Source organism: Tursiops truncatus, chromosome 21 (assembly GCF_011762595.2).
Source record: "Tursiops truncatus isolate mTurTru1 chromosome 21, mTurTru1.mat.Y, whole genome shotgun sequence".
NCBI lineage: Eukaryota > Metazoa > Chordata > Mammalia > Artiodactyla > Delphinidae > Tursiops > Tursiops truncatus.
Window position 1 is genome coordinate 11,218,896 of NC_047054.1, and position 25,981 is coordinate 11,244,876.

General features: G+C 51.7%; 1 long non-coding RNA gene across 1 annotated transcript in view; it reads right to left on the reverse strand.

The window, feature by feature from the left end:
• LOC117310020 (uncharacterized) overlaps window positions 1-25,981 on the reverse strand; it is a 233,638-nt gene that overhangs the window by 55,104 nt on the left and 152,553 nt on the right. The window contains exon 3 of the long non-coding RNA XR_004524285.2: window positions 13,511-13,565. This is a non-coding gene — a long non-coding RNA (uncharacterized lncRNA). The remainder of the gene's footprint in view (window positions 1-13,510; window positions 13,566-25,981) is intronic.

Here is a 25,981-nt window from a genome sequence, read left to right on the forward strand (position 1 = left end):
CATCTATATCTTATATATTTGTAAAAAGTTGAGCGCAAGGTGCACCGCTTTCAGGCACGAGGCAGGACCACAGAGCTGGGCCTTACTCACGGGATAAACTCCTCCCTGGGCTCCGCCAGGCCGGGCACTGACCTCAGGGCACTCAGATCTACTCTGACTCATCTCATTTCAGTGCAAAGAGCACAGCTCAAGACCCAGGGAAGGCTGGTTCCAAGTCCTGTCTTCACCCTGCTGCTCACATGGCAGGTCCCAAGGCTCCCAGCCTCTCTCAGCTTCTCTCGTTCGTGAGGAACGATGTAACCCCACCCACCTCCCAGGGATTTTACAGGGACGACGAGAGGGCCTGCGTATCGTGGGACGGCAGGCGTGCACACGGCGCAGAAAGGAAATGCGTGCTTCCCCAAACTTCTGCATCCTCCCTGCTACCCACCCCTCAGGTACTAGGGAAACCCTGAATCAGCCCCACAGGGGAGCCGCGGTCTGACCCTCTGGGCTCCAGGGCCTGGGGGTGGCTCGCCCCCACCCCGCTCTCTCCTCGCCCCCCTGCAGGTGGGGTCGGGTGTACGTGTCGATGTTGGACATGTGGGAGGCTTGGCCCCGCCTGAGCCTGAGCGGACGCCCCTGGCATGTCAGGAGGGCTGCCTGGCCCCCGGCCTGAGCGCGTGCATGGCCGCTGGAGCCTGGGGCTGGCCTTGCTCCCGGGGCCTCCCTGCCTCTGGACCACGTCCCCCTCCGATGTTGGGGCTCAAGGGGGGAGCCCAGCTGAGTCCGGCCCAGGCACCTGCTCAAGGTGTGCCCTCCTGTGGCGGGGCATTTAGGCACCACTGTGACTGAGCCGTGGGGCCAGGTACTCGGGCCAACGCTGCTCCGGGTGTTTCAGGCTGAGGTCGCCACCTGAGTAAAGCAACCCTCCCGGCGTGGGTGGGCCTCGCCCATCAGCCGAAGGCCTGAGTGGAACAGAAAGGCTGAGAGAGAGGGGCTTCTCTGCCTGATGACCCTCAAATTGGGACGCTGGCTTTCTTCCTGCCTTCGGACCTGAACAGAGACACAGGCTCTCTTGGGCCTCGAAGCTGCAGACTGTGGTCCTTGTCAGCCTCTAGAACCACATGGGCCAAAATTCCTTATAATAAGTCTAAATCTCTCTCTCTAGAAAGATAGATAGGTAGATAAATACATAGACTTAGACACACACACACACACACACACACACACTCTTGTTCCATCGCTGGGGAACCCTGACGGCCACACCTTCAGACGGAAGCCACGGAGTTTCTTGTTCACTGTGGGGACAACCTCGAGGTGCCACAGAGCTGCCTCTACGTCCATCCACGAGGCCTCCCAGGTTGCCGGCTCCTGGCCCACCTTCCACAGACGGCGTCCTTCCGTCTTCCTGTCCCACGGTCCAGAGAGAGGAATGTTCAAGATAAAAGGCGAGGGCTTCCCTGGTGGCGCAGTGGTTGAGTCCGCCTGCCGATGCAGGGGACGCGGGTTCGTGCCCCGGTCCGGGAAGATCCCACATGCCGCGGAGCCGCTGCGCCCGTGAGCCATGGCCGCTGAGCCTGCGCGTCGGAGCCTGTGCTCCGCAACGGGAGGGACCACAACAGTGAGAGGCCCGCATACCACAAAAAAAAATAAAAAATAAAATAAAATAAAAATAAAAGGCGAGCCATACCTGGTGTAAACACCCAGATACACGCAAACATCCAAGCTGCCACCATCGTCCTGCTCCCGTGTCGCCTTCATTAGCAATACGATTATCATCAGTTCTTCAACTACTGAGATCTTCAGATGCCTGAGTTTAACAAACAACTAAGAACAGTTGGGAGCAAGCAGACAGGTCCCTTCCTGAAGCCCCAGAAACGCCCTGCTGGTGCCTCCACACCTTCGTCCAGGTGGCACCAGTGTCCCTCCTGTAACTGACCGCCAGGCTGCTCCCCACAAGGCCAGCTGGGGCCCCTCCCTGCGGTGTCCACACCTGGTGCTCAGAGGCTTCTGGTCAGAGACCACCGGTTTGCTGCCCCTCTGTTGCTGTGAGGACGGAGCGGGTCTCATGGTCCATCCACGCCCACAGCCCAGGAGGAGCCCGCATCCTCAGGGCTGACTGACCCAACGTTACCTCTTCAGGACGTCGGCACTCATCCCTCCACAAGCGGTGAGTCATCGGTTGACCTGGACCCAGTGGAGCCCTCGGATGTGTGACCCGGACTGAATACCAGGGGACGTCCCCACGAGGCCCCCCTCCCGATGTGCATGCGCTCGGGCTCACGTGCTCACATGTCGTCCTCAAGGTAGGGCTGATGCTGTAATTTTATTATACGGAACTCACAGCACTGTCCACAGCATCCGCCATCTGTTCCAGGGACACGGAACTGGTCGTCCCTTTGGAAGGTAACGTTGGCTTGAACCGACCCTGGACTCACTCGTGCACAGCAGCTACACTACTCGTACGTGTGTATAACAAACCTGAAACCTTCAGCTTCAATTGTTTAACTATTTTTAAACTAATCTCTGCGACATTTCCCCTAATTGGTTATGCTTTTCTCCTATGTTATTTCTCCAGTAACAGGACACCAGTCGCCTGATAAAGGCACATGTTCAATTCAGTTCAATTTAAAATCGCTGTTATCAACTGCCCACCATGTACCTGTGCTGGGCACACCCAAATCAGTAAGAGGCCATCCTGACCCTGGGGAAACCTACAGATACCTTTAAGAAGATGCATTAAATGTCACCACTGTGTCCTTCTTAGCAAGCATCCTACGTGTGAGCATCAGCGTGAGGAACGGGATGTAAGGCGGGAAGCTGTCATTCTGATCCGGGTGGACGCTAATGAGGAATGATATGGGAGATGCGGGGTGGCAGCCGTGCTGAACTCGTCCTGGCATCAGGGTCTCCACACCTCACTCCAGAAAGTCTCCACCACTGGACCTGGCACACAGGACAGCCCATCGCCGGCTCCGACGCAGGTGAGACCTGTCGCCCGGGGACCAAGCCACCAGGACACGTGAAGGTGCAGCGGGACCCTCACCAGCACCACCCCCTCCCAGCCTCCATGTCCCATGGGAAGCACCTCCTCTTCCTCTCACTGTCTGTGTCTCAGTGCTTCACACTCCCGCACGTTTTAACCCCTGCTCGTGCCAGAAAGAACTGTGCTATAAATCAAGTGTTTGCAGCATGACTCACGTGCCCCGAGTCCCTGCTGAGCAGTGAAACTGTGCTGCTAAATAAGCAAGCCTTGGATGGAAACATCAATCACCGTCTTTATCTGGTGCTTTCACCAAACTTTAAAGCCAGGATATTAAAATACACACTAAAACTACTTCCACTGTGTACGGCTTGTGGTTTGCAAACAATAAAAGCGTCTCACACATGCACACACGATCATGCTGGCGCGTGGATTCAGGCAGAGCTCAGAAATATTTTTTACTTATCTTGAAAACCTGATAAAATAATTTTCATCCAAGATGAAATAAATTCATTATTTCTTAAAAAGCTTTAACCTTTAATGCAGAGTATTTTTACAATAAAATGACTTCCTAGCATTATTTTTAAATGTTGTTTTTGGCAAATATTAAAACTGCCTTGAAACCAAAACAAGAACTTCAGTGTGTCTGGAATAACTTTCGGGATCCCTCTCACATCAGGAGTTCAGGGCAAGCCCTCCCTTTCCTGAAGAGCACCTCCCTCTGAGGACGCAGGAAACTGTGACCCGTCCCAGAGGGGACGGTCACCAGGTCAGAGGACAGAGCAGGCTTCCTGTCTAAAGTGGTATCTGCCTGGCAGCTCTGACACAGCCTCTGCCGACTTCCACCAAAGTACACGTGAAAATGAGAGTGACGCACCCTCCTCTGAACACCAGGGCCGGTGATCACCTGGCCATGAGAGTCAAGAAGCAGCGTCCGCTAACCCGATGCCCACGGCAGGGGGGAGCCCTGGCCCGGCCCCCCCGCAGGGTTCTGGGCGTGCATTCTCTCTGTCGGAAGCTCGGCCTGCAGGCCACTTCCACCCAGGACCGGCCCAACATCAGGGAGCTGGCGGCTCTCTTCCCCAGTTCTATGTCCACTTGGGGAGGACAGGCTTGCAGAGGCGAGCAGAGCCAGCAGTGACCATGCCCTTGCATCAGGGCACGGCGACCACCAGCACGGACTCCCCTGGACAGGGCTGCAGTCCGGAGCACCTGGCATCCTCACAGGCAGGGCAGGAGGAGATCCCCCGAAGGACAGATCCCCCGCAAGGGGACACAGAGAGGCCACCTGCAGCAGCCCCGGGCCTCTCCCAGTACACACACAGCGGGAAATGCCACACACGCACACACATGGGAACACGTCAGCGTGACGGGGTCTGACCAGAGCTTAGGTTCTGAACTTGGAAAGTGGGCTACAGAAACGGGAAAGAAACATTGAGAACGGCTAATGAGACTAGTCTGAGACGAAACAAGATAGAAAGAGATGAACATGGCGCGTCAAAGAAGGAGTGCAGTGAAATAAAAAGCAACAGCTAAATTAAACCTGTGTCCGGGCAGAAGCCGCAGTGCAGAGAGGTGAGCGTGTCCAGGAGGACGAGGTGAGGTGCGTCCCGGCAGGATGGAACGCTGGCCAGGCAGCAGGACCGAGGCAGGACGGCAACCATGCTGACGACGCAGAGCCCCCTGCCCCCGCCGGCCAGCACCTCCTCCTTTAGGGAAAGAGGAAAGACTCCGAAATACGCTGCAAAGCGCACACATCCTCACATCCAGGCCTGACTCTGCAGCCTGGCGCCCAGCCCACCAGCCTTCTCAGGGACGATATTTGGAAGATCCCGGGTCACACGTTGAGCCAATTTCAATGACCACGTCAAATCCTGTCAACTCAATATCAAATTATAGTGCGTTTTCCATATCAAGGTTTTTAAACATTAATTACTTTTTTTATTGAGGTGATATTGGCTTATGGTATATGTTTCATGGGTACAATACTGTATTTTGATCTCTGTATACACTACAGGGAGCTCCTTTCAAAATACAGCTTCCAAGGCTTAGGGTACAGATGGATTTAAAGGTGTTTTTAAAAATAATATGCTTTGATAGTTTCAATAACTCATAAAATATATATCAGTTTATCTTCAATTCAAACCAGTTTGTCTTAACTCAAACACCTGTATGTCTAAAATGCACGAAGGAAAAAAAAATAAAGGATGTAACAATGTTTCTTTAGTTAAGAACTTAAACCAGCAGCTGTGAGTTAATGTAACTAAAGACAGGTCGATGGCAATGGCCACTTTATGGGCGGTGTCACCACAGACACTGACACTGACACCCCTGGGGTATGTCATCACACTGTCTTTTACAAGGAATCACATGCTGCCCAAGCCACTTGATCAGAGAAGGTCAGGGAGTAAACGTGGACGCTACAGAAGCCCATCTCTCAGCAGAGGCTTCCGACGACTCTGTGCACCGTAATTTCTACTAAAGGCTGACAAGAAATTACCAACACTCAGAATTTTAAGGGACCTTGACTGGCTGCAACCAACATTTTAAACCAGGAGCCTTAAGCCTGACATTCTTGCACATCCCATAAGCACGTGTGCAAACAAAATACTTGCAGAATTCAGCGGAGACTGAGGTTCAAGGTTTGGAAACGCTCAGAAGGTTGAGCGAGTTCACTGAGATTTAAACCCATGATTCCAACACCTCATCTGTAGCAGCGCATCTTCTCCGTGGCTTCATATACACAACTGACCCGAGAATTTGTCCCCAGAGGTCAGGACACGGTCACGGTGTCAATTAACTTGGTAACTTTATCCACATTGACCAACTTTACTTCACAAAAGAATCTCCTAGGTGCCGTCCCGGGATGATCACAAACAAGAAGAATCGAGGCTGGGAGAGGTCTCCTGGGGAAGCAGGTTCTCCCTACAGGGGATACGGCTCGGAAGCTCAGGTCCCGGGCGTGGACGCCGGCGGTGGACACGCTCCTCTCCGCTCACCCTCGGCTGCAGCTGCTGCAGCTGACGCCCTCGCGTTAACTCACCTGCTGACGCTAACAGACCAGACCCAGGTTCAGCATCTAGAGCAACGACCTGGGCGCTCGTCCCTCTGCGGGTCCGCGGCCCAGGCTGGGCTCGGCCGGGCATCCAGCGTAGGACAGACGGCAGGAATGGCTCGGAGGCACGAGGCGGCTGCACTCACGCCCGCGTCCCGGGCCTCTCCCTCCCTGTGGAGGTCCACCCCCCAGACGGCTACCCCAGGCCTCCCACTGGCCACACCCGCAGGCCTCGCTCGGAATTAGACAGCATCATTGCCTCCTAATTCTCTGGTCAAATCAAGCCCGAGGCCGAGGCCAGCCCAGGTTCAAGGGTCGGGAACTACACCCTGCCTCCTGATGGGGGACCTGTCAGGAATTCTGGATGTTTTCAACCCACCTCTCACCGTAAGCAAGCTCTGCTGCCTGTAACTGGATTCCTCCCAATTGGAAAGACGTCTGAAAGCAATGGCCCAACCAACCTTGTGGCGGTTCACACAGAATTCACAGGGTCCAAGAAGAAGAGAGTATCTGCTCACTGTAAGCGTGCAGTTGACGGGCCAGGGCTGCTGTGGGCCCCAAATCCACAGGTTGAGCCCTGGCCCCCGACCTGAAGGTGTCAGGAGGGGGCCTCTGGGAGGTGATGAGGTCGTGAGCGGGGGGCCTTCGTGGTGGGATTAGTCCCCTTGTGAGAAGAGACCCCAGAGAGACACCCGCTCTCCCCTCCACATGAGGACACAGCAAGGAGATGCCTCGACACGCCAGGAAGAGGCCTCACAGGGACCTGATCTTGGACTACAGCCTCCAGATGGGAGAAACAGGCTGTCTCAGCCCCAGAATGGACTCGGCGGGGCCGCCGAAGCTCCTTCAGGGAGCAGAGCCCAGGGCCCCTCAGGAGAACCAGACGCACCCCTCCTGTGCTCCTGTCCCTCGACTCACACCACCCCTCATCCGCAGGAGTCTCTTTGGAGACAATGTTCACGTCCAAACCTCAGCAAGTGTTAGTGGGGAAACGGACCAAATGGATGACATAAAAAACTGCTTTCTTATTTACAGCCCTTCACTCCTGAAAGTGTGTGGCTAAGTGTTTCATTCTTCCTCGCAAGTAGGACAAGCAATGCAGAAGCTCGTGACTCCACACGTGTCACACATCTCACACCTGCCAGTTGTTCACCTTCTCCAGGAAGGGGCACATCCTGGAGACCGGGTGCCCTTCTGGTGCAGAGGATGGCCAACGGCACGATCCTGTCCCTACAGGCGATGCGAGCCCCAGGGGCACCTGCAGACAAAGCTGGAGGTCTGCCTGAAGAAGCGGTTTCAGGTCCACCTGGCATCTAAGGTATAAAGAGCTCACAGCCCCACAGGTCTGCCCCATGAGCTGGGGCATCGTTATATCTGGTGTCAAACGCCAGGTTCACTCAGGAAACATCTCAGCGAAGAAGCAGCCACAGAATGTTCAGCCTTGAGCCACAGAACTTCCTGTCTGCACGTGAACCCGGCTGTAACCGTTAACCCGAGTGAGTAAGTACATCACTTGCTCAAGGGTGAGGAGGCCAATTTCCGCTCTGCACAAAAGCATCTGCTCCAGGTGAGCTGGGGCTGAAACCCAGCCTAGCTCAGGGTCCTCACCTCCCAAAGGGCTGACCCTCCCACATGGCACAAAGATGCCAGCCAGGCTTTGAGTGGCCCCCAGGGTTAAGAATAAACTGCGTGGAATAGAACATTTCTGGCCTTAAAACTGTGGATCCACAGCCTTTCGTTCTGGCGGTAATTTACTAGCATGTCCAGTTTCCTAATAAAGCCTTGTTCAGTGCATGAAATAAAGCCCTTTAAGCATATGAGGATTTTATCCCTCTCCAGTCGGTGGACAGCAAGGGGGTGAAGCAAGGGGAAGCATGTTCTCACCCCAGCATGGTGGGATCATCAAGATACAGGCTGGAAGGAAAACCGTCGTCATGGCTGAGACATTCACTTTCCTCATCCAGCTCAGCTCGGCACTGCCTTAGTTATTCTTAGTTTATGAATCATATCATCTGGCATCCTATTTGCACAACCACCATTCTTTTTGGAAAGAAAAAAGGCATTATAAATAATTTCAGTCTCTGGGTAAAAGAAACTTACTTGAAGGAATTGATCTTCCAAAGACAAGACATCTTATGTTTAACCTAGTAAGTTACAATGCTATTCACCTGGTGTTTGGAAAAAGCGAGGCATCCCAGGTGTGAAAATGTTCCACTTGACTGAACATCTTTTCAGCAACAGAGCCACCTGGTGTACTCCCCCATCTGGCGTTCTGAAGCTCCAGAGGCCCTGCTGGCAGTCCCTCCCCCTGTGCCCCTGCATCGGGATTCCCAGTCTACACCAGTTTGTTCTTTCACCATATTTCATGGGAAACCCACACTTGGAAGATGAAGGACTTATTAAGGGTCATGATGGAATCATATACTGACTCAGAGTGAGAACCTGCATTTGGGTCTCAGCAAAATACTCAGCAGCTGTGTGACAGTGAAATTCACACACAGCTTTGGGTCTAATTACTGATGTGCAAAACGGGGGCAGCATTTCCTATCTCACAAGAAAACAGTAGGACTAGCCAGAATAAATATAAAAGACCTTATAAACCAGAAACACTGCAAAAACACAAGGCGTAACGTCCACCATTCATGTGAGAACTTAAATTGAACACAGGTCACATCACTGTCTACACAGATCTAAGAATCACACGTAAGTTAGGCGTGAAATTAATGAAACAGCGTTTTATTTCCCCAGATACACTCACTGCCAAACTCTCACCGGACCCGTCACTGGGCACAATTTCTCCTTCAGACAGGTCTGCAGCAAAGGGAGCAAACATACTCATTGATTTTCCTTCACTTGTCCATGTGACATTAAAGGTTTTTTATAACCTTCGACACAAAAGAAACTTAGGGGATTTAGGACTCCTCAGAGCAGCCGTTCCCACGATTTCAACAGTTATGTCCCCTCTGCCTTTGACCTCAATATGAAGCTTCCCATGGCCGTCCACATGGCAACAGCCCTGCTCACCGTTCAATACTGTGTAACTGGGTCCAGTGCCCCAAAGGCGTCTGAACCCTCGCATGACGGAGCACACACACTCAGCCCCCAAATACAAATGCAAGAGTACTTACTATGTAGCTTTTTAAAACTAAGCGCCCCATTGCAAACGTTCAATTTTAATCCCAGATTTTATTTCGCCAACACACAACGGGACAGCCTGCCCCCACGGGGGGAGCACAGGCTGACCACGGCCCCTGAATTAACCCCTCAGGAGTTGGACACAGAAGTGAAGGCGAGAGCTAGGCTCGCTAGCTCTGACCACTGGCACCAGGTTCAGACCACTGGCATTCTGTCTGCTACTGGCGCCTGGGGGCAGTGAGGACCCCTCCCGAACCCATGTCCAGTAACCACGGCGAGGTGTGTACACCCCAGACATGGGCCAACACCCCACGCGGCTTCCCGCCCCCCTCGCACCAGGCGCCTGAGGCTGGAGGTTAAGTGCCGCCAGCACATCACTGGGGGGAACCCAAGGTCAGTAACACTGAGTCTTCATGGACACCACGCCACAGGCTGGCAAACACGCAAAGATCAGTGACATAGAATATATGGAAAGTACTTAAAATCCTTCCCCCCGGTTTTTATATATAGCTTATTTCACAATCATTCTGCGTTCCCTGTGGAGATATAATGTATCTCAAAAGTCAAATACTGCCACGTGCTTAACCTGCTTGACGCCTCATTATTTAGTTGTTATTATGAAAGTCTGCATAAGTAAGCACCCCTGCCGCTTTACTGCAAAATCAGTCATTCTTGTAACTTCCAGTTATTTGTACCAGCCGAGTAGGCTGTGTCCTGATAGACGGGGGAGTAGATGCTGTGAGACCACTAAGCTCAGGGGCAGTACCCCAGCCCACTGTGTCGCCCAAAGAAAACAGAATTTACTAAGCTCACTCCTGCCTAGGCTTGACTGTCCCAAATGGCATGGAGATTCCGAGGGAATGGCACTGACAAACCGATACGGGATCCAGACCACCAAGGACTAAGGAGCCCCAGCCCCTTCACTGGTCGAAGGCACACCGTCTGGGAAACACGCTCACAGTCTGCATTCTCTCCTACGGGAGGTACAGCAGACGCGTCACGTGATGGTCGTTACATGTAAGTCGTGTACGAACCCGTGAGACGTGGAGCGGCAGAGGGAAGATGAACCAACCTGCCAGCCTCCCACTGCAGCGAAGGGCCTCCCCAGCTCCTGGCCCTTCGGAGGCAGCTCCTCCCAGACGGGGTGAAGGAGGTCAGGACCCAGGGACAGCCTCTCAGCAGCCGTTCTGACAAAGGTCATACTGAGACAGGCTGGGCCCCTGTGCTGCAGGGCCTGCACCTGGACACACGTCTCCTCAAGCAACAGATACAAAGAAACTGTACAGCACTGAAAATAACTGCATGCTTGTGCAGTTGGGGCAAATTCTGGACAAGATACAAAAAGACCAAAAAACCCAACTGCCACGTCTGAGGAGCCGGGAGCAAAAGCAGGGAAGAGGACGACTGAGCCACCAGAACAAGGGAAGAGAGTCAAGGCGATGTGAACGGGAAGAAAAGCTCAGAGCCCGGGGCGGGTCCGTGCATGTGCGCGTGCGTGTGTGATGGGGCAGGTGTGTGCGTGTGTGTGTGTGATGGGGCAGGTGTGTGTGTGTGTGAGTGGTGGTGCAGGTGTGTGTGTGTATGTGTCTGATGGAGCAGGTGTGTGTGTGTGTGTGTGTATGTGGTGATGGGGCATGTGCGTGTGATGGGGCAGGTGTGTGTGTGTGTGTGTGTCTGTGGTGGGGCTGGTACGTGCATGTGTGTGTGTGTGTGTGTGTTTGCGTGGAAGTTTCCTCCTTCACAACAGACACGCTTTATGCACCCAACTCCCAGTGTTTCCAAGAAAAACATGAAAAATAAGGTCATCTACAGAGGTGCTCAACAGAATTCAGTCTGGTTCTTCACATCATATGAACCAAAATGATCACAGGTATCGAAATAGCAGGAGAAAGGATGAATTCTGTGTCCCACAGCAGCCAAGCTGACCCCAGAACAGGGCGGCCTCATTACAGTTCCCCGCAGCCCCGCTGAGCGTATCAGCAATGAGACACCAGAAAACAGGTGGGTCTTCTTCCAGACATTCAGCTACAACATACGTAAGTCACTGGAGCATACAGTACTTCTAAAATAAGTAAAAATCAAACAAAACGAAAAGCCATGATTCATCCCAAAGTCGATCTTTTTTCTAAATTGTGGTCAACTACATGTAACGTACAGTTTACTATCTTAACCATTTTTGAGTGTTGAGTTCAGTGGTGTTAAGTACATTCACACTGTAGTGCCACCAGCGCCACCAACACCTGCAGAATGTTTTGTATCATCCCAGAATGAAACCCTCTACACAGTCCAAAGCTGACCTTCTTAATCAAAAATTTGAAAAGTCTTCTATAAAACCACTAAGGTAAAACCAAATGGCATTCAAGTTCCTAAGGACCCTATTTGCCATTAAAATGCAAAAGCAATACCACCGTGTCTGAGTCTGAAGAAATTTCCAAACATTTCCTAAATAAGTAAGCAGCTTCTGACATATTAGATCAAATTATGTGGGAAAAACTAAAATTCTCACATCTTTCACCTCTAAAAGCTGTAATTTCAGCCAATTCCTCTTTCTCCCCATTTAATATGATTCTTTCCCATTTCCGCACCTAAGGTCACAGCCTCAAGTCCTCGGCAGTGACTTCAAAGTGAAACACTATTACATAAAAATATTTTTAAGGAATCTGCCTAGTGGATGGCATTAATATTCAGGTCATAATGGAAGGCAGCTTTCTTGGTTCTAGAGGTTGGTTACCTGCATTCTTATGAAAAGCAAATAAAGTGTCTCAATTTGGAAATATCTGCTATGTGAACTTGAAACTTCTTATACAACAAACTGTCTAAAAATAGAAGAAACTCATTTCAATATTTAAAATGCACTCAGATCCCCACAGAACAGTACTTAACTTTTAATTGATTTTATCATTATTTTTGATGCTTCTCAGAATCAGTAATGACTCACCTGGAAGAGAGAAACTTATCTGGAAAATGCATTCCAACTTTAAATTGTGTTATACTCACAGTTGTTGACAGACACAGTTTGCAAAATCTTTGTTTCTTCACGTGTGACTTGTTCATATTTTCATGACTAACCAAGACTTTCAGAAAATAGAAAGAGGCTCAAAAAAAAATCTAACCACGTTCTAAACAAACTTCCCTATAAGCAGTGAATTTGTTCACATTTGCAGCTGAGACGTAATTGATCGGGCAGAACCAAAACAGAGACAGGTCTATGAACTTTTTTGAAAAATAATAGAGTCGGTAATATAATCTATCCATAATCATAAGTTAAAAAAAAACTAAGATCTTATTTTTCCAAAATACTCGGTGTTTTACATTGGACTGCATGGTATAAAACAGTGTCTTGTAAGTTACGAATGGGACCCCAGTAAACAAACCAGCAAGTCAAGATGCTGTTTATGATAAAAGTAGAGAAATTCCCAACAGATTACATTCTTCTAATTATCACAGAAGAGCCCATTCTGATTCATTCTGTTTAGCTAGAAAACACATAAGGAAATGTCAGAAGCCTCTGTTTCATAGCCCGCAAAAGTATCCTGGGACACAGACAGACATACTTGGCAGGACACAACTGATTCTAGAAATGAATAAACTCTGATAAAACCCTGTGCAAAAAAGAAGCAGCATCTCGATCTTTTCCTCAGGACTTGAGTCTCTGAATAAAACACTTTAAGTTAGAGCGAGTGAGACCCAGATCCACAGGATAACACGCTTCACATAAACAATTCTCTTTGTTTAACTTGAAAACAGCGAAGTTCCAAAGGATTTTTTTTCAGACTTTTTTCCCTCCATCGTGTTTCCTTAAAAGTAATGCAAACCACCTTACTTACAACCTCTAACCGCACATACATCTGCCTGACAATGAGAAATCACAGGGTCAGAGAATCTCCCACTTCAAGATATCCATCCTATTGTTTGATTCATTGAGGTCCTCGAGGTTTGAAAAACATGATACCTGGCCAGTTCCTACCCTGATTGCAAGGAAAGCCTTGACTGCAAACAGGCCCCAAAGCCACGCCACGCTAGCCAACAATGTGGTTTGCCTTAATAAATACCATCCACAACGGAAACAACTTTGAAATTAAGATATTCAGCTTTATAAGACGACCGGTTTCCCTTCAAAATCCAAGGCAACAATCCTCTGAATCTATTTCCTTCTTCAAATAAAAACAGGTCTCTGAGCTCCAGTCACAACTCACTGTAGAACTGAATCATCCGTTTGTTTTTTGCTTGTTTCAGTCAATATATAAGACAACCACCTTAGAAAACCAAGATATCTAAATTATGCAATCACATTTCTCAATTTTCCACGGATATAACACCAAGAATCTCAAACCAGAAGAACAAAATGCATTTACCTGTGTTCCTGTCTGGTAAGATACAGCAATGCTTCTGCAGAATGCCGGGCAAAACCTGTTTCAAAACAAATAAATAAAAGACATGTGGTTATCATTCAGGTGGAGAGAGGCGTCTCATTAACCGTTGCAAGTGTTTTTCTAATAAGGCCATTCAATGTTGCACAGTCAACATGCCCAGAACGATCTAACAAATTAAACAGTACTGAAAAATTCTGATACATACATTTTTCATCAAAGAGGTTAATCAGATTAGGTAAGTGCACTGATCATATATGCTGCTCCCGGGACGGTAATGGAGTTCTGTTTAATGTATGTCTCTAATGGGTCCTCAAAGCACCTTGAAAGCTGCGCTCGGGATGTCTACAAGAAGGCAAATGGGCCCTCCAATTCTGTGATGGCTTTTAAAATACGAGATGCAATTAGAGCCTGAATATGGAGGCTTCATGGGGCAGTTCCTTGGGTCCATCTTCTAGGATCTAAGCCAAGACGCTTTTATCAAGGATGAGTCACAAAGAAGATGTGAAAGAAAAGCCTGTGTTTACACACACAGTTCGGCAGTAAAAGGTGAAGGAAATATCTTATTTGATAAGCAAAAGGAAGGTGAAAATAATGAAAAATGGCTTTCCCAAGAAACGTCAGCGCTGTAAGGTAACTGCAAAGCGCAGACTTAAAAAGAATTTGTGACTGAAGAGATCTCTGTGGGAAGATCTACCCATGAGGCTGCAACCATTCCCCAGACCTCCCCGATTACAAACCCCAACCTTCTCAGCCAGGAAGCATGCGTTACGCCCCCCTGGAGCAAATGAATCGGGCAGTGGAGGGGAGAAGCGGGTGTTGCAAAGACGCTGCAGTCTCAACGCTGCCCTCGACCAGCGCAGGGTCTGCTGAGTATACAACAGGCTCTAGTAAACATGTTCAATGAATGCAGAAGTTTTTCTCCAGAATAATGATTCCCTTCCCTTCCACGCTCTCACGATGCCACTACGTCGAGACAAGAAACCCTGGGACCATGTTTGACACTCATCTCTCCCAGCCCTTGATGTCCAACTGTGCAAACACACACACACACACACACACACACACACACACACACACACTTCACATCCTGGGCTCCTTGTAAATCTGCATCCCTTCTGATTCCAAAGCCGACACACCCACTTCCAGAGGGACGCTCCTTGGCTTACCTATCCATAGTTAAGACTATGGCCTAATCACTGTCGTAAACGTGGGATCAGACAAGAACAGTCGATGGGTGCTAAAGCTGGGGGGGTTTTGATGAGGAGATCTGAGTGGTTTTAAAGAATCCCCGCACAGGGAGATCAGCTCGGTGCTTTGTGACCGCCTGGAGGGGTGGGATAGGGAGGGTGGGAGGGAGGGAGACGCAAGAGGGAGGAGATATGGGAACATATGTATACGTATAACTGATTCACTTTGTTATAAAGCAGAAACGAACACACCATTGTAAAGCAATTATACCCCAATAAAAATGTTAAAAAAAGAAAAAAAAGAATCCCCGCAGAGCCCCAAGGGATGCGAAAGAGTAATAATTACACCCGAGAAAGGCGTGACCAAAATGAGCATCTCTGTGAGAGGAAGTGGGCGGGGCCGAGGGAAAGACCCCTGTACAGCAGGAGCCTCCGCTGCCAGCTACACAGCACCCGCCATCTACACGGCATCCTCTGTCTACACGGCACCCTCTGACTCTGGGTCCTGGTTTTCTTTTCCTAACTCTTACATTTGGAATTATTTCCAAATATAAAGGTTTTTTGAGTTTTGCTCTTGTTCCTTGACCATCCTCTGCTCTCTGGGCCCTTCTTTCCCGTGTCATCACTTTCGTCGGCCTCATGAGGAAGCCAGGTGGGCTCCAATCAATACGCCACTTTTGACTGGACCCCCTCGGTCCCTGAGGCTCGTGGACAAGTGAAAAGCTATGCTGTTTAAACAGGAAATAACACTGTTCCACTGTGAGATGCAGATGGCAATTCAGTGTCAGGACGTTACTACATGTTCAGTCCAATGGCACGCTGGCGAAGCCACCTTAGCTTAGTCCCCAGAAGAGGCCACGTCACCTCCTAACAGCCGCCCCCACCACGTCGTGTCGCCAGGACGACCGGTCCCACGAGGGTGTGGGGATGCTGCTCACAGGTGGTGGTAGCAGGAACACGGAGGTCCGGTGCCTGCTGGCGTCTCCCCGTGAAGGTTGGGCGAATCCTGTCTGTGACCCCTGGTGCTCTCTGCTCAGCTCCCCGCAGGCCAAGGATGCTCGGTGCCTCTGGCTTTGAAGGGTGGAGGCCCCGAAGCCGCTGCCCGGATGGAGGGCGCAGCACACACGTGGGCCCCGTGTCTCTGCTCTCACCTCCCAGGCAGCCATCAGGGTGGACCGAGTGCACACGAGGAGGACACCGGCCAGAGTGGATGGGACAGACGTGCTCAAGGGCAGGCGATGTCAATGCCCCGGATGTCGGGGCCATCACCGCACACAACCCTGCTCGTGAGCACGGGCGCGGGCGAGGCTGCGGCAGGAGGGCCAGAGCTGGGGTGCAGGTCAGGACTGCTCCGGGCAGGCGTTCAAACCCTGGGCCATCACCCGGCAGGCCTGGACAGGAATTACAAGGACCAAAACCGGTAAAGTCACACCAGCCAAGGGGCAGAAACCGCCTGCGTGGGTATCGCCGGGGGCCGTATGCAGACTGCAGGGATCCCGTCGGGGACTAGGGGCCAGAGCCCCGGAAGTCACATTCCTCTCAGCACCTGGGCTTTCCTCCAGGTTTCCCGTGGTGGGGTGGTGTCCCCGAGACCCACTGCAGGGGGCGCCCCCTCAGCGGCACTGTCTGCACCCCGCGAGGTGCTCTCCCCACAAAAACGGGCGTGAGGAACCTCCTGGAGACGCGGGTGTCCACGACCTTGACTGTGCCGAGGGGCTCACAGGCGTGTACAAGTGTCCAGACGCAACAAACCGTGTGCCCTGAATGTGCGCCGGCTTTGTATACCAGTTATACCTCAGGACACCTGATAACAAGGTTTCTGCTCCAAATTCTCCGTGGATTTCTGCTGCGCCTTTAAACACACGTGTGTGCACACACACGCACGCACACAGACACCGCACGTCTAACGAGCTCCCAGCACTGCTCACCTGCTCAGCCCGAAGAACCACCGGCGCCCAGGCTGCGCCCAAGCAACACGGCCACGTGTCTAATGAAACCGTCCCGTCGGTGCGCGTGGTCAAGTTTTGAGTGGGCAGAGTGACCACAGTAAAAATCCACAGGCACAGAAAGAACAGGATGGGCGAGCACAGAAGAAAGAGGCTGCAGCGTGTCTCTGTGAGATACACGGCTCTCTCAGAAGAGCTGGCAGTCGGGGACCCGGCCGCCTCCGGAGAGGTGCCTGCAGGGGCCCCAAGGGCAGGAGCGAGGCCGCTGGAAACCTTCACCCAGTGCGGCCCCTCCAGGTGCCCACACACGCAGCCCAGCCCCTCTCCAGCCACCAGAGAACGAGCTGAACTAGGGGAAGCCAGAGCAGCGCAGGCTCCAGCGGAGCCCTGGCTGAAGACAGGAGAGCTAATGGCTGGCTGGCTCCCCTGAGCCCTCCTCCCACCTTCCTCCGGAACGAGAGGGGCTGGGCTTCCCGCCACCTACCCTCACCCTTCCATTCTCCTCTGAAAAACAGAAAAATACCCCCTATGACGTGGGCCTCCAAATGGAAACTCTGGCTTCCCATCAGGTCCCTGTGTGGTCAATTCCACCAGCCAACAAGCCCCACTCATCCACCAAAACGTTGTCCGTAAATTTTAATCTTTCACTTAATTAGGACTTACAGCTGAGGATTACCACACAGTTAAAGAAAACTCCCACTGTGAGAGACACTAAAACAGACAGAAAACTGGAATGAGAGAAAAGCGCAACATTACAGGGGAAAAGAGAACATTTCAAATAATGATAATTAATATTTCAGAAAGCGAGAGAAGATATTTCGTCCGTGACTCAAGAAAAAGATGTTAAGTTTATGAAAAGAAAATTCACAGAACAACAAGGAGCTTCGGGAAGTTAAAAACAGGAGAACCAATTTTTTTTTACAGAAAAATAAAGAGTTGAAAAATATTCAAGGAAATCAGTCAGAAGGTAGATTTTTAAAAAAATACAGAGAGTTAGGAGAAAAAAAGAGAGAACAGAAACGTATTTGGCCATCCCCGGAGTATCTGACCAACAGCTCATCCAGAATGAAAGGTCCACGAAGCAAAAGGGAAGACAGCACCCGACAAGCCACAGCAGGCCCCGTGTCTAAGGGACAATTTCAGACGACAGGACCCCAGGGCGCCCAACACAGAAGGACCAGCCTCACGCACACTACAGGGAAACTTGAGCACAAAAGGAGGGTTCCAAACGCACCCAAGTGCACGACACTGGATGCCAGGAAATGTGGGAACAGGGCCTTGGAAATTCTAGGGGAAACTGCCCCCAACATCGGCCATGGATGAAAGAGAGAGGAAGGGCCAAGGAGGAGAACCAGGTCTTCCTAAATGACCCGCCGAACCCCCAAGAGGCTCCTGCCAGAGGACGTTCTCTGTGGCCGCCGCGAGGACCCGAGGGGTCCAGAGGCGGGGGTGTCACGGAGGGTCAGGGGTCCCAACGTGGCGCCTGGGCGGTGGGCCAGCACGCGGGGTGGGGGAGGGGATGTTGCCCAGACGGACAGCAGGCTGAGGCTGGACACGCAGGAAAGAGGTGAAAATGCGATGGAGACATTAAAGAGAAAGCCAGGCCTTTTAAAAAAGGCAATTAACGGTGAATGAAAGATGTTACCAAAAAGGCACAATCCTATCAATTTAATGTGATATAAGTACTAACTATTAATTTATCCCAAAGTCAGGATGTAGCCACATTGGGCATTTGGGGAGGGGGAGCCCCAGCCTCCCCCGGCCGCAGCGGGAAGTCAGGGGAGGGGGAAACGGTGAAAGAATGGGGACGGCGTCTCTGGGTCCAGGGCAAGGTATGAAGGGGGTATGAAGCAGCTGACTCTACCCTCTATCATAAGCCTCTTAAAACTACTTCTCTTTTTATAGTATGTACACGTGTAAATTAAATGAACTTACAATTAACTCACATAAAGTAGTGCATGGTAAGTCTGCACAATGATTTTTACAACTACAGGAAAGCAGTACTAAAATGTCCTTAAGGAGAGAAAATTTAAAACGACCAAGACCCTATTTGAATTCATGTACTTCTACTAGACATTTTTACATCTATCTCATTACAATTTAGACACATCTAGAAACTCAGGCTTCACCTACTTACTCAACACACACACCCAGTAAATCCAGATAAAAGCAAACACACAGTTAAAAGCTAGAACAAAATCCGAGCAAACCCAGCCCTGACCCAGAGTCACTTTATGTTTATAAAGGGACATGCAATAAGGAGTTAAGAATGAGGCAAATGCTTATATTTAAGTGACAGTAATGAAAACAGTGTGGTGCTGGTGAGAGAAGAGACAAATGGATCGGTGGAACAGAAGAGACCCCCATAAACATAGTCGACTGACCTTTGACAAAGGAGCGAAGGCAACGCAATGGAGCAAAGACAGTCTCTTCAACAAACGGTGTTGGAACAACTGGACATCGTGTGCAGAAAAATAATAATAATCTAGACACAGACCTTACACCCTTCACGTAAATAAGCTCAAAGTAGGTCACAGCTTAAACGTAAAAGGCAAAACTATAAAACTCCCAGAAGATAACGTGGAGAAAATCCAGATGACTTGGGTGTATGGTGATGCCTTTTTAGATACAACACCAGAGGCGTGATCTGTGAAAGAAATAATTGATAAGCTGGACTTCATTAAAATTAAAACCTTCTGAAAGATGCTGTCAAGAGAATGAGCAGACAAGCCACAGGCTGGGAGAACAGACACATGTGATAAAACCTGTGATCCAAAATATACGAAGAGCTCTTCAAACTCAATAACAAGAAAACAAACAACCCGATTAAAAAATGGTCCAAAGACTTTAACAGACAGCTCAGCAAGGAAGACATACAGATGGCAAGTAAGCAAGAAAAGATGCTCCACGTCGTATGTCATCAGGGAAATGCAAATGAAAACAACAGTGCGACACCACTACACACCTATCAGAATGCAAACAGCACAGACACTTTGGAAGACAGTCTGGGGGTTTCTCATAAAAGTAAACATACTCTTATCCTATGATCCAATAGTCAAGCTCCCTGGTATTTACCCAAAGGAACTGAAAACCTTGGTCTACACAAAACCCTACACCCTTTATCCACAAATGCCAAAACTTGGAAGCAACCAAGGTGTCCTTCAGTGGGTGAATGGATAAATAAACCGTGGTCCCTCCAGACAATGGAATATTATTCAGCTAAAAAGAACTGAGCCTTCAAGCCATGAAAAGACATGAAGGAAACTTCAATGCATACGACTGAGTGAAAGAAGCCAATCCGAAAAGATTACAGACTGTATGATTCAACCCTATGACATCCTGGAAAAGACAAAACTGTGGAGAGAGTGAAAAGATCAGTGGTGAAAAGAGGGAGCACAGAGGATTTTTAGGGCAGTGAAACTACTCTCTATGACTCTGTAATGATGGATACAAGTCACTATACATTTGTCAAACCCACAGAATGTTCAACGCCAAGAGTGAGCCCTGATGTAAGCCAGGGACTCTGGGTGAAGATGATGTATCATTCATTGTAGGTTCGTGGATTGTAATGAATGTCCCATCTGGTGGGGATGGTGACAGTGGGCTGGGGGAGGGCCGGGGGACAGGGAAATCTCTGTGCCTCACCCTCAATTTTGCTGTGAACCTAAAACTGTTCATGAAGTGGGAGAGCGGCATGGACATATATACACTACCAAATGTAAAACAGATAGCTAGTGGGAAGCAGCCGCATAGCACAGGGAGATCAGCTCGGTGCTTTGTGACCACCTAGAGGGGTGGGATAGGGAGGGTGGGAGGGAGAGAGACGCAAGAGGGAGGGGATATGGGGATATATGTATACGTATATCTGATTCATTTTGTTATACAGCAGCAACTAACACACCACTGTAAAGCAACTATACTCTAATAAAGATTTTTTAAAAAAAAAAAAGTCTTTTTGAAAATGCATATATTTTACCAGAAATTGAGGCATTTCTCATTTCATCACAAAGTAACAGACACTGCTGCCCCATGCCCCCTACTCCAAGCAGAAAGACAGGGCCTTTTGTTCTGCGGGGCTGGCTGGCCTCTCTGGGAGGAAAGGAGAGGACAGTGGTTCATAATCAATCAGACTAAGACTTGGGGTGACTTCACCAACCAAGTCTCAGCCCTTCAGGCTGAAATGCGATCTATGAGCTACTCTGCAAAACAAACGTTCACAGACACACCAAGGAAAGACTTTATGATTTAATAGCATGCTGTGTAATAAAAAGATAAATATGAACACACAAATTAAAAATCAACTCACCAGATGGAATGAATCGCCCCTTTCCACTGCTACAGTACTAAGAAAACATGAAAACCTGCGCTGATGTCCCTTCCAACGACAGAAGCGCTACTTTCAGGGCAACAACACAGGCCTCTCCTCTAGTCCGGGGCGGGGAGGCAATGGGGAGGACGGTGTGCTGTGTCACTCACAGAAACACACCGATGTGGACAGACGGGGCCCTCCACCGCGTCACACCCCTGTGGCCCCAACCCCCCGGCCCTCCGCGAAGGTCTGCTGAGGGTCCAGGAGGCCCCGACGCGTGCCAGCTCCGCGACATGCTGGCCCTACCACACGGGCAGAAGGTCCCCAGGGAGCCGTGCCCAGGGCTGCAGTGCAAACGCCTCGCTGAGGCCACACGAGGTTTGTCTGCTTTCATGGCGGGGGCGCTCTCAGCTGCACAGAAACAACCCAGGAGGCTGGGGGTCCACGCGGCCCCATCAGAGCCAGGATGGAGCCCCTGCCTGGGCATCCTCTCCATCAGGTACCAGCCGCGAGGAGGCCGGGGGGTGCCGAGACACCGGGAGTCCGAGCAGAGCTTCCGCCCCTTCAGCATCCGTGGGGACGGTTCTCCAGGCCCACAGCTCCGGACAGGGCAGGGCGGCGTCCCCGGACTCAGCCCCCAGCAGAGCTGTGGTTTGCTGGCTGGATCTTTACGTGCTGTGAGAGCCGCACAAGCCGGGGGCACGGCCGGGGCACTTCCCAGCCTTCAGAAAACCACGTCCGAAAGGGGGCAGGGCACGCGGGACCCCGCCCCCTTCAGGGAACCACCTTCCGAGAGGGGGCAGGGCACGCGGGACCCCGCCCAGAGGCCTCTGCGCCATCAGAACTCTGGCCAGAAATGCCATCTTTTCTCCTGGATGCCCTCTCTGGGGGGGGGCCCTGAGCTTGGCCTCCAAGGCCAGCCCCACCCTCCTCCCCACAGCAGGCAGGCCGTGCTCAGCCCCAACCTGTGCGCTTCCCTCCGCTCAGAAACGTCCTCAAGACTTGGTCCGTGCACGGGAATTTTACGCACAACTTGACCAACCCTGCGGCGTCCAGATTAAACGTCCCCCCGGGCGAGTCTAAGGGTGTTTCTAGGTGAGACCAGCATGACCCAGCGGACCCAGTAAAGCAGGTCTTCCTCCCCAGTGGGGGGCCTCACCCAGTCCCCGGAGGGCCTGGACACAGCAGGAGGACACGGGGGGATCTGCGGCCCCTCTCGCCACCCCTCCCCGTGCCCGTGTGGAGCCCTGTCGGGTGGGGCCCTTCGCTCCCTCCCTCACTGAGCACCTTCCGTTGGAGGTGACCAGAGCGGGCACTGCTCGTTCCAGGGTCACCCTGAGGCTCCCCTCTTCCTGGCAGTGGGAATCCGAACACGACCCCCGCCCGCTAAGTGGAGCTCAGAACCAGCCTCTGGGGTCTGAGGAGGTGACTCTGGTGTGCGACAGGGTCTCTAGGGTTTGGAAGATTCTGCCCCCCAGGACGGCCTGACTTCAAGCCTCACAGAGTCAAAGGCTCGACTTCTGAACGTGAAGCACAGAAGACCCTTTATTATCATGTCCTCTGACTGCAGAGGGGAAGCCATGGATAGAAAGTTCCAAAACACATGTGCGCACACACGTGCATGCACACACACGTGCACACGCACACAAGCGGGCACACGTATGCGCACACACGCACACACACATACACACACATGCATTTTGTCCAAAATCATCCTCCCCGTTACAAGTGGAAAATGACCAAGATATTTCCATTCTTATCAAAGAGACCATTTAACTTTTTACAGAACATTCATCTGAGCTTAAAAATAGCGGACGTTGGCGCAGAACGAGTTTGGACTCGCTGTTTCACAACACCAGCGCTCACTGCAGCTTTTTCTAAATTTCAGGAACTGTTGGTTGAGGAGGTTAAGAGCTAATTAAGAGCTAATTGAGAACTTATATTCGTATAAACAGATCTGAAAAGGCCTAACAATTTAAATGATGAGAAGAAACACCATTTCTAACTTTTTTAACAGATCACTGAAAAAGGACAGATACTTAAATTCGTGGTCCTGTAGCCTCCCAGTAACGGGAGGCTTGATGTGGGGTCATCTGGTCCCAGAGAATTCAGTCCACGGAATTCAAAGGAAGTGGAGGCCACCGACATTTGAAATATGCTTTGGGGGCTTCAAATAGCTCCATTATTCTTGTAAAACTAATGGTGGTTGATTTCTTTGAAAATCCAAAGAATTCCACGTTCAATGTTATGAAATAAGTACCTCACCCCTTACCTGTCTTCTTCCTGCCCCTCCCCATGAGCTTCTGAGAGGAACCCTGGGATTTCGATCCCAGAACCCCACCGAATCCACTCCGCTCAGGGTCACCTCCCAGGCCGGGGTGTCCCCTCCCCGCTCTGCTGGCCTTCTCTTCCTCCTGGCCTCCCAGCTCTGGAGCCTCTGCCTCTTCCCGTCTGTGCTCTTGGCCCAGGTCATCCTCCCTGGGCCCTAAACCACCTGACGACTCAGCTTCTCCACCTCAGCCGTAACCTTCTCTCTCCTGGATTCAGAACCATGTCCCGCTGCCTGCTTGCTGCCACCCCGGGATGTCTAACAGGGATCTCAAAATCAACACCATGGGCCCTCCTTAACCACACCTGCTCCTGCACGGCCTCATGGTGTCTACACGGCCTGTCTCCACCTGCTCAGCGAGAACAGAGGCCCCCCTGCACCTTCAAAGCCTCGGTCGGATCCGTGGAACGTGGAGCCTCCCAAGAGGCTGGAACCTTCCTTGGATTCACCAGCTGCTCTCAGATGAGGGTGAAGAGGCAGGGCAGCCTCGTCCCCGAGGAAGGGACACCCTGAGGGATGGCCAGGGCCCAGAGCTGGGCCAGCACCCATCACAGGGTGGGCTCCATCACCCTCCAGGACATGTGGCTCCCAGGTCACAGACACAGGCCGCAGGGCGCTGGGCTCCATCAGGAAACCACAGCCTCCTACCTGGAGGACCAGTCTCTGCTCAAAGGGATCCCGTCCCGGTTGCCAGGCGACCCTGCCCAGGCCCCTGAGGCTCGCTCTGCCTCCGCCCCCGTCTCCTTTCACGATCCTCTTTCCTACTTTTCTACTGTAGACAAGGGTGCATACCGGTCCCATCTATTTAACTAAATGTTATTCAATTTATCTGCAGCGTAAGAAAATTTGAGTGCCCGGACCATATGTAACCAAGATGTTCACTTAATCGATCGCCTTTTCTGGGTTAAAAGGCAGGAAACCATCCTTCAGGGCTGTTCCAGAGTGTTTTTCTACAGAATGGAGAAAACTGCCGCGCTGGTTGGGTTTTCCAGGGAAGCAGAACCAACTGGATAACAGGATGTACAAACACTGCGTGTGCACGTGTGCAGGTGTGTGGCTGTATGTGAACATACACATCTATGTGTACATACCCATCAGCCTCCATAATCGCGTGGCCGACTCCTCATAATTAACCCACCGTTCTCCTGCCGTGAATGAAGCTGCCAGGACACGGGGGACAGGGACCTGCCTCCCTGCTCTCGGTTCTGCGGGTACATCTCTCGATCGTACGGCAGTTCTACTCGTAATCTTCCGAGGAACCTCCACGCTGGCTTCTACGGTGGCTGCACTGCCTGGCGCTCCCACCGACAGCGCACGAGGTCCCTGTTCTCCATATCCTCAACACACCTGCTATTTTCTGGTTTTCTGACGGCAGCCGTCCTATCGGGTGCGAGGCGGCCTCTTCACCCACACGTTGCGGCGCTGTTACGCGACAGCTCCCCCGCGGTCAGCTGAGAGCTTTAGGAGTTTCCCCACCGCACCCCAGCCTCGTGTCGGAACCTTTGGGATGTCTTCCTGTCCTTCCCCAGCCCCGGGTCGACTGCGGGACGGATGCTCCTCACTCCAGAACGTGTCCCACAATTCCCTTTGCGACGGGACCCTCGGTCCCGCGTCCTTACCCATCGTGTACCCTAGACGTTCCCACGCCCGCCAGGTGCTCCTGGGACCCGCCCCCTCCTGAGGCCCTCGTGGGCTCCCAGACTGCCTCCCCGCCTGCTCGGGGAAGCCCCCTTGAGACTCCCGCGGATGAGGGGCTCCCCTCCCCCACAGCCCTGAGGCCGCCCGCATTTGGGGGTGAAAGGGTCACGACCCCGGCTGACCTCCTCCAGCCCGCCTGCCACCTGATGGCCCAGGAGGACCGCACAGACACAGGGAAGCCCGCGCCTCTGTCCTGCCTGCACCTGCTTCCCAGCTGCATCCTTTACATCCTTCCCACGGCCTGACCTTTCGGACACTCGCAGCCTCTCAACCCCAACCCGGCAACCTTCCTTCCTCTTTTCCGTCTATTGAAATCTCGAGCATTTTCCCAAATTAAGCTTAAATCAAATACCCTCCTTGACTTTTCATGCCACGTAGGTCCTGGTCACCTTTATCACCTCTCCCACATGGCACTAACTGTGTCCCCTGCCAGGAGCACCACCCCCGCGGGCTGCAGCTGCATCTCTTTATACCCGTGTTCCCGGCCCAGAGCATCGTAAGGCTCCGAACAGGAGGGCGCCATCCACGGGCAGCCTGAGCCCCAAGGTGTGCGTGGCGGGGGGGGGGGATGGACCCACAGACCCCAAACGTGAGGACGCTAACGGGAGGGGGGAGAAGAAGGGGGAAAGGAGTGAGGAAGAAGACAGAGAGGAAGAAGGGGAGACTACCACCAGGGAAACACGTCTGGGGGACCGGGAAGCGCCGGAAGCTGGGGAGGCTGGAGCCACGGGGCCCTGCCCAGGAGCACGTGTTCCATCCCCTGGAGAAGGGGCACTGTGCGGAAAGAGGTCCACAAGGGGACGCGACCCCGAGGAGAGCAGAGCACAGATGGGAGGTCGAGGCGGGTGGAGGAGAGCGACGCCTTCTGGAGGCTGGGAAGGAAAGTGACCACAACAGCACAGAAGCCGAGACGACCAGATTTCTAGCTCTCCACGCGGCTGGGACCCTGTTTCTCAAATTACACTCCCACGGTGGGGCGGGGAG